The sequence below is a fragment of the Macaca nemestrina genome, chromosome 17 (assembly GCF_043159975.1).
Source record: "Macaca nemestrina isolate mMacNem1 chromosome 17, mMacNem.hap1, whole genome shotgun sequence".
NCBI classification, from domain to species: Eukaryota; Metazoa; Chordata; class Mammalia; order Primates; family Cercopithecidae; genus Macaca; species Macaca nemestrina.
The window spans coordinates 23,846,483-23,861,288 of NC_092141.1; the positions used below are offsets into that span (position 1 = coordinate 23,846,483).

Genomic DNA, 14,806 nt, shown 5'->3' on the forward strand with positions numbered 1-14,806 from the left:
AAAATAGATTTGGATCCTGTGGGCTGCTTGGGAATAAAGGTGAAAATATAGCTGTGAAAAATAAGTGAAGAAGAAACAAGACAAGCTAAGAGCAGCACATTTTTGGACAGATGATACTCAAAACCTACCTACCAATATATTAATACAATAATTTAGAAAGCGACTTGGGATTTATTTGAGCAGTTGTATGTTTCATAGACAATAGAAATTTTAAAGCTAGCTGCTGATTCACTGACCTTTTATTTTAAAGTCAGGTAGCACTTATTTGTAATGAGAAGCGTATAGATTTAGTCTCTTCTTATCTTCCTATCAGAAAACTTAATGTTGAATCCTTCTAGCTCACAGCTGGACTGTGAACATTGATTACTCTCATGCCCTGCATAGATTTGAGAAATTGTCTTGAATTTTTATTGACTTTATGTGGAATGGTGAGTTACACTAATTAACATGACAAAACTTTGCACTTTGTGGCTTCTTATTTCTGTTTGTTGTAGATCACCTACATTGATACTTCTACAGTTTTCTAGCATTGCATTTGTGTTTTATGGCATTCACTTAGAAAGCCATTAATATAGAGGAAATCCATCTGCCTTTGAAAGGATGTGTCTGTTTTTCTTTTTTTGTTTGCTGTCATTTTTTCCCTCTTTAACTTTTGTGGGTACATAGTAGATGTTTGTATTTATGGGTCACATGAAATATTTTGATATAGGCAAGCCATGCCATCACATAGGGGTCTATTATTCTTAATGTACAGCTTTTAAACATTTTCTTATATAATTTTTTTTTTTTTTTTGAGACGGAGTCTCGCTCTGTCACCCAGACTGGAGTGCTGTGGTGCAGTCTCAGCTCACTGCAAGCTCCGCCTCCTTGGTTCATGCTATTCTCCTGCCTCAGCCTCCCGAGTAGCTGGGACTACAGGTGCCCGCTACCACGCCCGGCTAATTTTTTGTATTTTTAGTAGAGACAGGGTTTCACCATATTAGCCAGGATGGTCTCGATCTCCTGACCTCGTGATCTGCCCACCTTGGCCTCCCAAAGTGCTGGGATTACAGGCGTGAGCCACCGCACCCAGCCATTCTTATATAATTTTAAAGCTGACTGTGGTTTATAGCTTTGTTCTGTTTTTCTTTGTCCTCTCTTAACAAATACCTTCTAGATATTGCTTTAAAATGGAAAGTTCCTGCCCATTACTGACTTAGGTTACCCAAACATTTACTCATACGCTAGTTGGAAAGTTGTCATCATTGTTTCATTTCAGGAAATAGAGGCAAACTTGGCAGATTAGTCATTGCATTAATAAAATGGAAGATTTAGCCAGCTTTTAAAAAACTGCCCTGGAAACTATGGAGCACTGGGCACCCTAACAATGAAAAGTGAGGGCAGGGGAGGTGGAGACATTGAGATTTGTTTTCTCTCTCTGGCTATTTGAAGCTGCATTTTTCTTTGAAATTTTTCTTCTGGAAATTATATTTTGCTTTATTATACTCTCACATTACCAGACTAATTTAAAAAGACTTCTTCTTTTTTTTTTTTTTTTTTTTTTTTGCATTTTACATATTTGCCAGGTATGTTCATGGATTACTTCATAAATTATTCCATGAACATTGCATTTTAAAGCTAATGCTGTTGTTTTAATATTTCATTTTTCTATGTGGAATGCTAAATCCCTTCTGATAATAATGTATATTTTATATATTAAAAATTAGAACATATATATCATATATTTTTAAAATTTTTTATTGTGTCCTCTGTAGAGTAGCTATTTTGATGATCAAAAAACTTGTAAGATTAGCAGGGCAATTATTTTATCTCAGTTATATAGATAAGAAAACAGACACATACACACTACATTAATGACCTGCTGTGTTCATACAGCTATTATCGGATGGAGTCAGAACTCAAACTCAAGGCACAATGCGGTCTGGTAAGTGCCCCCAGTCATAATCCACTTACAAATGCTATGATTAATTTGATTGTGTAAGTTTGTCATATTTGCAAACTGAGACAAAATATGTTGAACATAGCAAATAAAGAATAGTGTAGCTGTTGGAGTATAAAAGATCTGAACATTAACCCTGTCTTTGACACTTGCTAACCAGCTCATTACTAAACTACTTTAAGTGACTCATATCTTTCAAATGAGCATAAAATTCTTTCCAACCTCATAAAATTATTATGAGAATTATAAGAAACAGTGCACATAAGGTGCTTAACGTAAGTACCCAACATTGGTAAACAATTAATTATAGATTTCATTAAAGTTTGAATCTAATATAAATGGGCATGTTATAATTTACTGGTCATTGTAGACTAAGATCTAGTTTTTTCCTTACCTCCACTAAAATCCTCCCAGCTTGGTGGACCACTTTGCGTGTCACATTTCCAGCACTCTCTATGATTGGTAGTCATTTTTTAGGTACCGGCTGTGAACTGTGTGTTATCTTTTCATGTATTCCTCCCTTGTCTCCTCAGTTAAATTTTGCTTTCCGGGCCATGGCTAATTCTGTTTTACTTTCTTTCATTGATTATAGTACAGGGAAGGGACCTTGCCTCCCTGATATTATACCATTCTATGGTAGAAGCATGACAATTTTGTGGATGATAAATGAACAACTAGGCCTTAGGAACCAAGTAGTAAGTGCCAGGCAATGTGTGATTGCATGGTCTCATACCACATGTTTCCATACTACATGTTTTGTCTTTCCTCACAGAGGGTAAAGATGCTAATTTGGCTCGGTTTGAATCTCTAATGTGTAACACAATCTGGAAGTGATTGAGTTTACCTATAATTAATTGATTCTTTTTTTTTCCTACTAGGCAAAATGGCAACTTGAGATAGTATGCAGTTCAGTAATTGAAAAGAAAAAATAAATTTCTCTATAAATAAGCTTTCTGATACGTGCTCTTAGCACACACAGTGTGTATGTGTGTGTGTGTGCACGCGCACGTGCATGTGTTTATTAAGCAATAACTATGGTAATTATGTGCCTGATTGATAAATATTTCTGACCCTCAGTCTTCTGGGAATATAGGATTGTACTTTCTGGCCTTTTAGTGGCTGACTGAGACCGAGAATCATAATTGGAATTGACAGGGTTCCCTTCTGAGACACAAGACTTAATTCGTTGTGTAAGATTTGCACGAGTTCCCTTTTGCCTCCCACCATGACAGCCATTGACACTGAGTAATAGCTTTTCCATTAGCCTGACTCTCTGGGTGTCCCATTCCAGCACAACCTTGCCCACCCTGACTAGTACAAAAACTTAGAGAAGTTGAAATTAAATTTCTCTTCAGAGCAAGGTGTTAATGTGTACAATTAAGTGTATTCTGCCTACATCCCCCGACACAGGGTATAACGACACTGAAGATCAATCCTTCTCAGACATGCGCCACTTACAAATTCTTCCTCAGGGAAAAGTGAAAGCAGAGCTGCCTTGCCTGAACTGAGAGGTGGAAGATGCACTATTCAGATTTGAAAACAATCCTTTTTTTCCTAAAATAATTGAAAAGTGTTGTTCCTGATAGAAACATAAGGATATATATTGCTAGTACTTGAAGGCCACCTTATTAAGCTGTTCACATTATTCTGTCTTTTTATCTGTACTACAGATTTACAAACTATATGTAATTATCATCTTTTCACAAATCAAGAACCTATCGATCTCAAATATGTTAACAATTTTGCTCTTCTCAAATGACCAGTACATTTTTAACCACAATCCCAACACATACCTATCTTTTAAACAAAAGTCTTTGATTTCTCTATCAACTCATTTGGTAACTACTGTCTCCAGCCAGTGGAGGCCCAAAAAAGAAGAGCATCAGCAGGGGATCCATCTGCATTGGGTTCTTTTGAGGCCCTTAACTTCAGCGTTCAGATTGGTTGGCAGGCTTTAATGTTTCACAAACAATGAGAAAGTTTAAGAGTTCTTAGTACTTACAGACCCTGAGGGGGTACACTGTATGCCTGGAGGCCATTCACAGGAGGTCAGGGGGGTGTAAACAGGGGTGAGGGTAGAGCCTAGCAACTAGCAGTATCTATTTGGAATAGGCTGTGGGTCACTTTATGTTCACCAGCAAATGCCAGAATGATCCATTGAAGGGAAGCTGCAGCAAAGCTGGGAGCCCAGTCTGTTAAGCAAGAGAAATGTATTTAAGTTGTGTCTTTGGCCACATCTTGAGTCTTTTGGGTGTGAGGTAGAACTGGAAACTGTGTCAAGGGTCACTGAGCCCTGCCTTTGGCACAAGAAAGCTAACCAGTATTCAAAATGCATGCAGAGGCAACATAGAATTACAAGCATCTGCTACAACTTGTCTGACTCTACATTCAACAGACACATTTTACACCACTCCATGTGGTCTCTCATAGAATGGAAATATTTCTGGAAAGAAGAGATCCAAGGTTAAGTCATTCTCCTAAAATATAAAACATCCTTTGGAGAGAAAATATTTAAAGATTATTAATAATCACCTCCAAGCAACACTCTCATCAGTAGGCAAATTAACTTAATGGAAAAGGGGTGTGGTTAAGAAAATAGAATGCGTCGGTATACCACTGAGTTCTACTACAGGTCCCAGGCTTATGATATTTTCTTTAATTTATTGCCTTGAATGTTTCATTCTCTGAATCCAGATCATTAAATTTTCATTGCACTATGATAATACTAGAGATGAAACAAGGCTCTCTATTTTAAACTCGAGTTGTTTATCTTTGATCAGTTTATCCTTTGCTTAGAACAAACATGGATCTTTCTGTTTTTTTTTGTAGTAGTTGTCAAATAAACTTATTCTGTTATTAAGGTATACTTTATAGTTTACATATCCATGTATGTTTGCTCTTTCAAAAAGTATACATTCTTTAGAAACACACTTTCTAAGTGCTCTTCTGGGCATTTAGTGCTTAGTAGCTGCTTCACTTTCCTGGACTTATAAGTAAACTATGTTATAAAACTTGAGTAATTGCATAAGTTTTTTAAAGGGTAAAAGGGGTACCCATCACCTCAAGCATTTATCAATTCTTTGAGTTACAAATGCTCCAATTATACTCTTTTAATTACTTTAAAATGTACAATAAATTATTGTTGACTCTAGTCACCATGTTGTGCTGTCAAATACTAAGTCTAATTCATTCTAACTGTATTTCTGTACTCATTACCTGTCCCCACTCCCCCCACCGCACCCACCACCCTTCCTAGCTTCTGGTAATCATCATTGTACTCTCTATCTCCATGAGTTCAATTGCTTTAAGTTTTAGTTCTTACAAATAAGTGACAACATGTGAGGTTTGTCTTTATGTGCCTGGTTAATTTCACTTAACACAGTATCCTCCTGTTCCATCCATGTTGTTGCAAATGACAAGATTCCATTCTTTTTTTTATGACTGAATAGTACTCTATAGTGTGTATGTACCACATTTTCAGTATTCATTTATCTGTTGACAGACAAGTAAGTTGCTTCCAAACCTTGGCTATTGTAAATAGTGCTGCAATAAACATGAGAGTGCAGATATCTCTTTGATATACTGATTTCCTTTTGGGGGAGTACTGATAAAAGAAAAGCTTCAGCCAAATTAAATTTAAAGGCATTTAATTGAGCAATGAATGATTTGCAAATCAGGCATCTCCCAGAATCACAGCAGATTCACAGAGACTCAGAGCAGACACATAGTGGAAGAAGATTTATAGACAAAAAAAGGGAAATGACGTACAGAAATTGGAAGTGAGGTACAGAAAAGCTGGATTGGTTACAGCTTGGTGTATGCCTTATTTGAACATACTTTGAACACACAGCAGTGTATGAAAGGTTGAAGTATGGCTGCTGGGATTGGCCAAGAGTTACCTATTGTTACAGGTGCATACTACTAAGTTAGGTTTTCAATTTTGTCTGCCTATTAAGCTAGGTTACAGTTTATCACCAAGGACTCAAATATAGAAGTACAGAGTCCTTTTCAGGCCATATTTAGTTTGTTTTAACAGTATATACCTAGTAGTGAGATTGCTGGATCATGTGGTAGTTCTATTTTTAGTTTTTTGAGAAACCTCCATACTGTTCTCCATAGTGATTTACTAATTTACATTCCCACCAGCAGTGTGCAAGTGTTCCTTTTTTCCCACATTCCTACCAACATTCATTATTGCCTGTCCTTTGCATAAAAGCCATTTTAACTAACATGGAAGTGTAGTTGTGATTTCATTGTAGTTTTGATTTGCATTTCTCTGACAGTCAATGATATTGAGCACCTTTTCATATACCCATTTGCCATTTGTATGTCTCCTTTTGAGAAATGCCTGTACATATCTTTTGCCCATTTTTAAGTCAGATTATTAGGTTTTTTTTCCTATGGAGTTACTTGGACTCCTTATACATTCTGATTATTAATTCTTTATCAGATGGATACAATGTAGATATGTTCTCCCATTCTGTGGGTTGCTTTTTCAGTTTGTTGATTGTTTCCCTTGCTGTGCAGAAGTTTGTTAACTTAATGTGATGCTATTTGTCCATTATCACTTTGATCACCTGGAGTAATCAGTTTTGTTTCTTGGAATTATCCAGATCAGTTATTCATATTTTCTGTATTTATGCTAATTTATAAAATCCCAAACATCTAGATGCTATAAACCATCTTTCATGGAAAGTGAATTGATTTTAGAATTGAATTAATGGGGAATCATTGAAAGGTCTTATGTACCTAAATGATCAATAGTTAAATCTCAATATCCAACCCTTAAAAATGAACATTTTTGTGTATCAGCCGTTACACAGTTTCAGCAATCCTTACTACTATTCGACCCAGCAATCCGATTACTGGATATATACCCAGAGGAATATAAATCATTCTGCCATGAAGACACATGCATGCAAAAATTCTTTGCAGTGCTATTCACAGTAGCAAAGACATAGAATCAACCTAAATGTCCATCAGTGACAGATTAGATTAAGAAAATGTGGTACCTATACACTATGGAATACTATGCAGCCATAATAAAGAATGAGATCATGTCATTTGCAGTATCGTAGATGGAGATGGAGGCTATTTTTCTTAGCAAACTAATGCAGGAAGAGAAAACCAAATACTGCATGTTCTCACTCAGCAGTGAGAGCTAAATGATGAGAACTCACAAACACAAAGAAGGGAACAACAGACACTGGGGCCTACTTCAGGGTGGAGGGTGGAAAGAGGGAGAGGAGCAGAAAAAAAAAATGGATACTAGGCTTAATATCTGGGTGATGAAATAATCTGTACAAAAAACCCTTATAATACAAGTTTACCTACATAACAAACCTGCACACGTACCCCTGAACCTAAAAGTTAAAAAAGAAGACAGTAGCAAAAGGAAAAATAAAGAGTTAAAAAAAAAATACTGAAGCAGCCCTCTAACTGGCCTGTTTTCTTTACTCCCTATGATGCCAAATAAAAGGCATTCATAGGCTGGATCCAAGTGGATAGAATATTGAAATTCATAATTTATCATTCACTTCTGGTGTTTCTCTAAACTTCATGTGATAAACCGTCAGGTATTTTCTCAACCATATTTCTTTCTCTTTGTGTAATACAAGTTATCCAAGTTTCCAAAATCCTGCTTATATCTTTGAAAGTTCACTTACACAATCTCATTAACTCCTCTCTTGTATTCACAAGAATTTAAATGATGATAAGTTCAATTCCTCAACATAATTATAAATGAATTTTTGAATTATAAATATCTTGTTCCCAGACAATTTTAACAAGGACCAACAGAGTCCAAACTTCAATGAACTTGACCTTGTCTTTAGGTTACATTAAGAATAAACATATTCTCTCTCTTATTCATGATCTCAAATCATGTTCGATTTACCATTATATTGTCTCACCAGACAATAATATGGAATGAGCATGAATTGGCAGTATAAACTCGAACAGTCATGACTTCAAAGACATTTTAAATGTCCCATTATGTTATCACTTTTCCTGAAGTAGTAAAGCCTAGGAATATTTCATCTAATGATCTGTTTTGATTACCGTCTATGGTTTTCCTGCACTTTCATGCAGACTTAAGTACGTTTTTAGAACTCTCAACCATCTCTCAAATAAATCTTCCGTCCTTTTTCTCTCATGGAGATAGCATAGTTTTCAGATGAAAGCCCTCATCCACACACAACCCTTTTTTCTTTTGTGTTTTCCATTTTATTTTAAAAATCAAAACCTTGTACTCATGTGTGAGTGTATGTGCTATATTAAAAGTTGATCCAATTTCACTCTTGGAAGCTTGTTTCCTTTCTAGTGAATGCACAATAGTTTTTTCGTCGCATACAAAATTCTGAGACCATCTTACTCTTTCTGTGAGTCAACCTAATTTTCACTATTAGAGTATTCTAGGCACAAGACACTTTTATTTGTTTCAGATTTTTTAGAATTTATGTTTTTTTCTTTTACAAACCAAAAACTGGTCAACCTTTAGAATTACTTCATCAGATTTCAATATGGGGCACTGATATTACTCAAAATACAACAATAGGCCAAGTTGCTTAAGATTTCTATTTAATTTATCTGAAAAGCAGGAGTGGTATTATTATCTACTTTATATTTTTTGTGGAATATTTGGTCTCTTTAGTCTTTTCAGAGGCAATAGAGAAGTACAAGAAAGGTGGAATAAAGCAGAGTAAGAAATTATTGCAAGTATAGAGGTCTGTATTTCTTGTCTCTAGAATCAATTATTAGATTGCCATGGTGGATAATTGTTTTGAATATTATGATTTCAACATCATATCCCTTTCCAGATATGTTTTCATATATAATTTATAAACTACTCAGAAATATATATTTCTATAAAATTAACTTCTGGCTGAACTAGCTGAACACCACTTTGGCGGAAATGAGCTTTGTTTTTTAACATCATTATTCCTATTTTCATCATAGATAATTATCTTTGATTTTTAGCAAAATTCACTGTTTGCTTTAAGTAAAATTAACTATTTCTTACGGCAGTTGATACAAACACTACATTGACAGTTAATATACTTTATTTGTTAGAATTTTTTTTCTCCTTAACATGACACACATGTAACAATTAGTATTGTGATACTGTACCAAGGAAGTTATGATTTGGATTCCAAAGCATTCTTCTACTCAATTCATTATTTAGACCTTTGGAGTATCTGTTCTTTGTTCTTCAATTGGTATTTGTGATGACAAGATAATAATACTCAAAAATTGACCCAGTATTGAACTCAGTAAACTTCGACCTCAATGATATGCCATATGCCTAAAATAGGTAACATTTGACAACCATCGTGTGCTCATAAAAACCACAGAATTTGAAGAAAGAATATCAGGATGACAAAAGCAATTTAGGAAAACATTCAGAACATCATATTTCAAATAAACTAGAAAACCATTTTGAAATATATCAAGTGCAGGCCAGTCATGGTGGCTCACACTTGTAGTCCCAGAATTTTGGGAGGCCGAAGTGGGCTGATCCTTTGAGCCTAGGAGTTTGAGATCAGTGTGGGCTATGTGGTGAAACCCTGTCTCTACCAAAAACAAACAAACGAACAAACAAAATAGCTGGGCCTAGTGGAGCACACCTGCAGTCCCAGTTACTTGGCGGGCTGAGGCAGGAGAATCACTTGAGCCTGGGAGGTAGAGGTTGCAGTGAGCCAAAATCATTCCGTGGCACTTCAGCTTGGTGATGGGAGTAAAACTTTATCTCCAAAAGAAAAAAAAATCTCTCTCTCTCTCTCTGTCTCTCTCTCTCTCTCAGGGGCAATTATGTTGAGAACAAGTTTAATCTTATTGTGTCAAAACTGTGCTTCATTTGTAGTTTTATTTTTTCTGTTTCTTTTGTGTACATTATAATGTAATTCATAAATATACTAAATATATCTTATTAATAAATGTATAAAATTGTCCTGTATATAAGTGAAAAGGCATGTAACTGATTTTCAAATGAATTAAGTAGTGGTCACAATTCTATATCTAATTAGTTGAATCTATGGGAAATAACATAGTTGTGATTCCTTTATATAGAAGATGACAACCTGTCTCCCATGATTGCAGGGAGAGAAAGCCAATGAATGTAAAAATACTATGTGTGTAAATTATTGAACTTAACTCTTCTCTTCAGAACAGTATGCGTCTCTTTTGTCTTTAAGTTCAATTTCAATCACATGACTAAGCAACTTTCTTATAGGTTGTAGGTGCCAAATTGTGGGGAAAAGGCAATGCTTGCCAACTTCTGTGATCAATTCCATATCTTTGATCCTCAGTATATGGCTTGGTGGGGGGAGAATGTTGGATATTTTGACTGTAAAGAGTAATATGAACTGGTTCTAGCTCATAGTAATCCACAGAGGGACCTGATACAACCAGAATTCCAAGATCAACTCTGCTACTTACAAGTCATATGCCCTTGAAAAGCTAACACAACCTTTTTACATTTTTCTTTTCATTTCTTAATAAAAATGGACGAGCTTTGAGGAATAAATAACAAAATAAAAATGTGTATAAAACATTTCATGATACCTGAAATATTATAGCTCTAAGCCAACTAGTAGGTGATTTCTTGTTTTTCTTTATTTCCCTTCCTTTCTTCCTTCCTTCCTCCTTTTTCTTTTTCTTTCTTTCTTTCTTTTCTTTTTCTTTCTTTCTTTCTTTTCTTTTTCTTTCTTTCTTTCTTTTTTCTTTCTTTCTTTCTTTCTTTCTTTCTTTCTTTCTTTCTTTCTTTCTTTCTTTCTTTCTTTCTTTCTTTCTTTCTTTCTTTCTTTCTTCCCTTCCTTCCTTCCTTCCTTCTTTCCTTCCTTCCTTCTTTCCTTTCTTTCCTTCCTTCCTTCCCTTTCTCTTTCTTTCTTTCTTTCTTTCTTTCTTTCTTTCTTTCTTTCTTTCTTTCTTTCTTTCTTTCTTTCTTTCTCTCTCTCTTCCTCTTCCTTTTTCTTTTTCTTTTTCCTTTCTTTCTTTATTTCTTTCCCTCTTTCTTTCCTCAAATTGATATGTTTTTAGGCATTAACCATATTTCATTTTATTGTGATGTCTTAAGACAAGAGGAATATTCTTGTTTGGTCCTTAACTCATTTGAAATGCAGTCCTTATACTTGTACATTCATTGTTCCTCTCTTAAAGTTCTTGAATTTCTATGCTTTATTTTATTCCTTCCTGAAATCTTTGGATTACATAGTTGTTAACACAATCCTTGTCACCTGTGTGTTGCCTGCTGTTGATTATTTCAAAATATATATGTTGCAAGCAGAATACTTACATTCTTCATAAAGGAGAAGATGCATATTATTCATTTTATTCAAATGTCTTATTCCTTTATTCTCTTACAATGGTAATATTTTCCATTCATCTATGACTGTTAGAAAAAAAATTAATACTGAGTTGTAACTGCCCTACCTCTATTTTTAGGACTTAAGTTATGACATCACATTTATTTACTTGATGGTATATTTATACTGCATGGTTTTGAGTCCATCACCGTTTCAAATTCACTATTCAAGTCATATATCAGTTTATATATCAAATTTGCTGTTTGCCACCTGTCACTTAGATAAATGACCTCTCTGTTGTTACCAAAGAGCTATAAAAATAGATTAGGCAGAACAATCTTTATATGGAATCTTGAGATAACCATGAGAAATCACCTAGCCAGTTGATCACAATTCTATTCACATTTAGGTAAAGTCACCCAATTGATTTCTGATTCAATAAATTGCTGTTACATTTCACCTTTAATTTTCTTGTAGCTACAAGTATCTCATAAGAAATATGATCAAATGCCTTTCTGATAAGGATGACTACCACAGTTAGATCTTTTATATCTACCAATTTATTTCCCAAGGAAATGAATGGGTTAATGTGATAGTATGCATTCATACCAACCCAGCTTATGCCTAGTAGTTCTTGATTCTAGAATATTTTCCAGGATCTACATTAAATGATACAATCCCCAGTTTATTTACTTTATTTTTAGTATACACTGTGAAAAATCAAGATTTTGTTTACCAATTTTACAGAGTTTTTTATCCTATTCTCAATAAAAATCAATAGTCATCAACAGCCATAAGAAATCTTGCTTACTAGGTCTTTTGTTCTAGCATCAAATTTGTCGGCTGAGGGACTTGAAACAGTTAGTTACTCACCTTACATCTCCTGACCAATCTTGAGCATGATCTTGGGGCACTTTCTCCTATATTAGTGTTTGCACTACTATTTTAGTCCAGTGGTCACTTCACTTGACAAATAAGACAAAAGCAAAAGATGAGTTAAAGTGTTCTGGTTTTCTATTCAATTCATCATTTAGTAGCTTTAATCCCTCTTTGAAAAAAGCTTGAACATAAATAAAATAAGAAAATCATCACTGCTATGCCCCAAGCTGAAGAACTATATTTTCCTTGATCTTCTTTTGTGCTGAAAATAAAAAAAAGATGGATTTATGTTTAACTAACGATTTTGTGACTTTACTTCATTTTGAAAAATTAGCATTAATGCTGTAATTATTTTTATTTTATAAGTCCTCATTATATTTATCCTTGATTATCTTTCTACCTGTTTAAATATGGTTTTAAAATGTGAACTGATTAACATGCAAAAGCTCCTAGTATGCTGTATATCACATTAGATCTGAAGAATAAATTCAAATTTCCTTCATACTGATTCATTGTCTGGTCCTGGAAAAGTCACTGATTCTCTCAGAGCCTTAGTTTTATTATCCGTGAAATAAGCATAATAAAACATCTACCTCAACTCTTAATTTAAAGTGGCATCTAAGACTTCCTTTCAAAGGCAGACAGAAACCATCAGAAGCTCCTTTCTCCAGCTACCCTGGATAAAGTATAATAATATTTTATATATGTGACTAAACACAAAATCCAGACAGATGAGTTTTACAGTATCTGATATTAAGATCTCAAAACCATACAGTGAGAGTTTTTAAAAGCCCAGCAAAATCACAATGGTAATGAAACAGGGTATATAACATAGAGAATTTTGTTTTATACCACTGAGGAAAATATGGAAAGGGAAGAAATAAAGTGTCTATCCTTTTTTTTTTTAAATAAAGCATGGTAAAATGATTGGGAAAGCTATTTTATTAGATTAAATATTAGCAGTTTAGTCTTATATACTACGGAATATTTTTTCCTAAAATTAAACATTTAATTTGATTTGATCCAATATAATTTCATTGTTTTATTTTGACACTTGATATTTTGATAATGTTTGTATATTACCTATATAAAACTATATGTGCATGGCTGAAATGATGAAATTATTATATTCTCATATGCAATTTTTCATCTATACATATGACAGGGTTGCATTATTTCACTTAGGATTTTCTTAGAGTGTCGAATTGCTTACAACAGGTTTGCAAAATGATTTCTACAGCTTCCACAGTTTTATCTGATTTATATTAGTATGTACAATATTGGGATGATGTGTTCCTTAAAGAGTAAAAAATAGTTACATGAGTTTCCTGATGATGACAGTGATGGGCTGTGATGTTTTAGGAAGATTCCTGGCAGTGATAGTAAATAAAGTGTTTTCCTTAAAGTCACACACCTAGTGATTGTAGAGCCAGAATACAAACCTTTGTGACTCGAAATTCCATGCTTCCAACAAATAAGGTCAAAGAGTAAAAGAAACTAAACTCAGAAAGTAGGATGTATAAATGGAATAAAGAAGACAGGCATGAGAGGTATTATGGTAGCTGTATTTATAAGATACAGAACCTGATTGAATATGATGGCATACAAGGAATTCATAAAATATTGGTTGATGGGAAATTATTCATTACAGAGATAATCAGAAAACTGATAATGTATCCTACATTATTTAAAAGGAAATTTAAGAGAAATGTGACTGAGCAAAAAGGGCACAGAGTAGTGGTCAAACACATCCATAGTTTGTCTTTCTGTATTTTGTCCTGCAACTGACCCTTTGGAAAGAGTTTGGTCTCTACTAAACATTTCATGGCAGAAAGTAGATGTGATTCACCCGTATGTCTTCTTGGTAGTAGAACTCTCATTGAAAAATTTTCAGCTAGTCTGTAATTATTGAGTCTTAAAAACAAAATGGAATAATTTGACAATAGTGTCAAATTTGAGAGGTGCTTTCTTTGAGAAAAATATTAGCTACCATATATCTGTTTCTAATCATTAATCCTTGAATATATGCCTATAGTATCATAAGATGGTGATAGAAACTTCCCCAGAATCTTATACCCACTGAAGTATCAGTAGGATTAAAAAGCATGGCAGCATTTTGAAGGACAGTGAGCAAATTACATGACATTGTGATAAGATTGTCAGGACTACTTGTCCCCAACTTAAGGACATGTAAGAATACCTAATGTATCCAACCAATATTTGACTTAAAGTAAATGAATAAAAGGTTTAGAAAAAAATCTCATGAGATGATCAATTGTATTACTTCTGATCAAGCTACACCATAAACCTTTGTGTTGAGATAATGAACTCCTGTCCAAATGGGCTTGGAGAAGGCATGTCATATGGGCAAGATAAGGGTTGGTTTACTGGAGGAGACAAAGCTTGAGTAAGACTTACTTAAAGGAGGAATCTTTTTTTTCTTCATTTTTTCCCCTTCTTAGATTTTTAAAAATGAGATGTAATTTACATACCATAAAATTCACTCTTTTAAAGTGTGAACTTCAGTGATTTCAGATATTCAAGAGTTGTGTAACCACCACCACTATTTAATTCAAACAAAATTTCACCATCCCAAAAAGAAACCGTGTACTTATTAGCCATCATTTTCCATTCTGCATTCCCCACTCAGTCATTAGAAATTACTGATCTACATTCTAGTTATATG

General features: G+C 34.2%; 1 long non-coding RNA gene across 1 annotated transcript in view; it reads right to left on the reverse strand.

Annotated features, from left to right (window-relative positions):
- Positions 1 to 14,806, reverse strand: part of LOC139359337 (uncharacterized) — a 35,975-nt gene that overhangs the window by 6,327 nt on the left and 14,842 nt on the right. The window contains exon 2 of the long non-coding RNA XR_011615261.1: positions 12,115 to 12,206. This is a non-coding gene — a long non-coding RNA (uncharacterized lncRNA). The remainder of the gene's footprint in view (positions 1 to 12,114; positions 12,207 to 14,806) is intronic.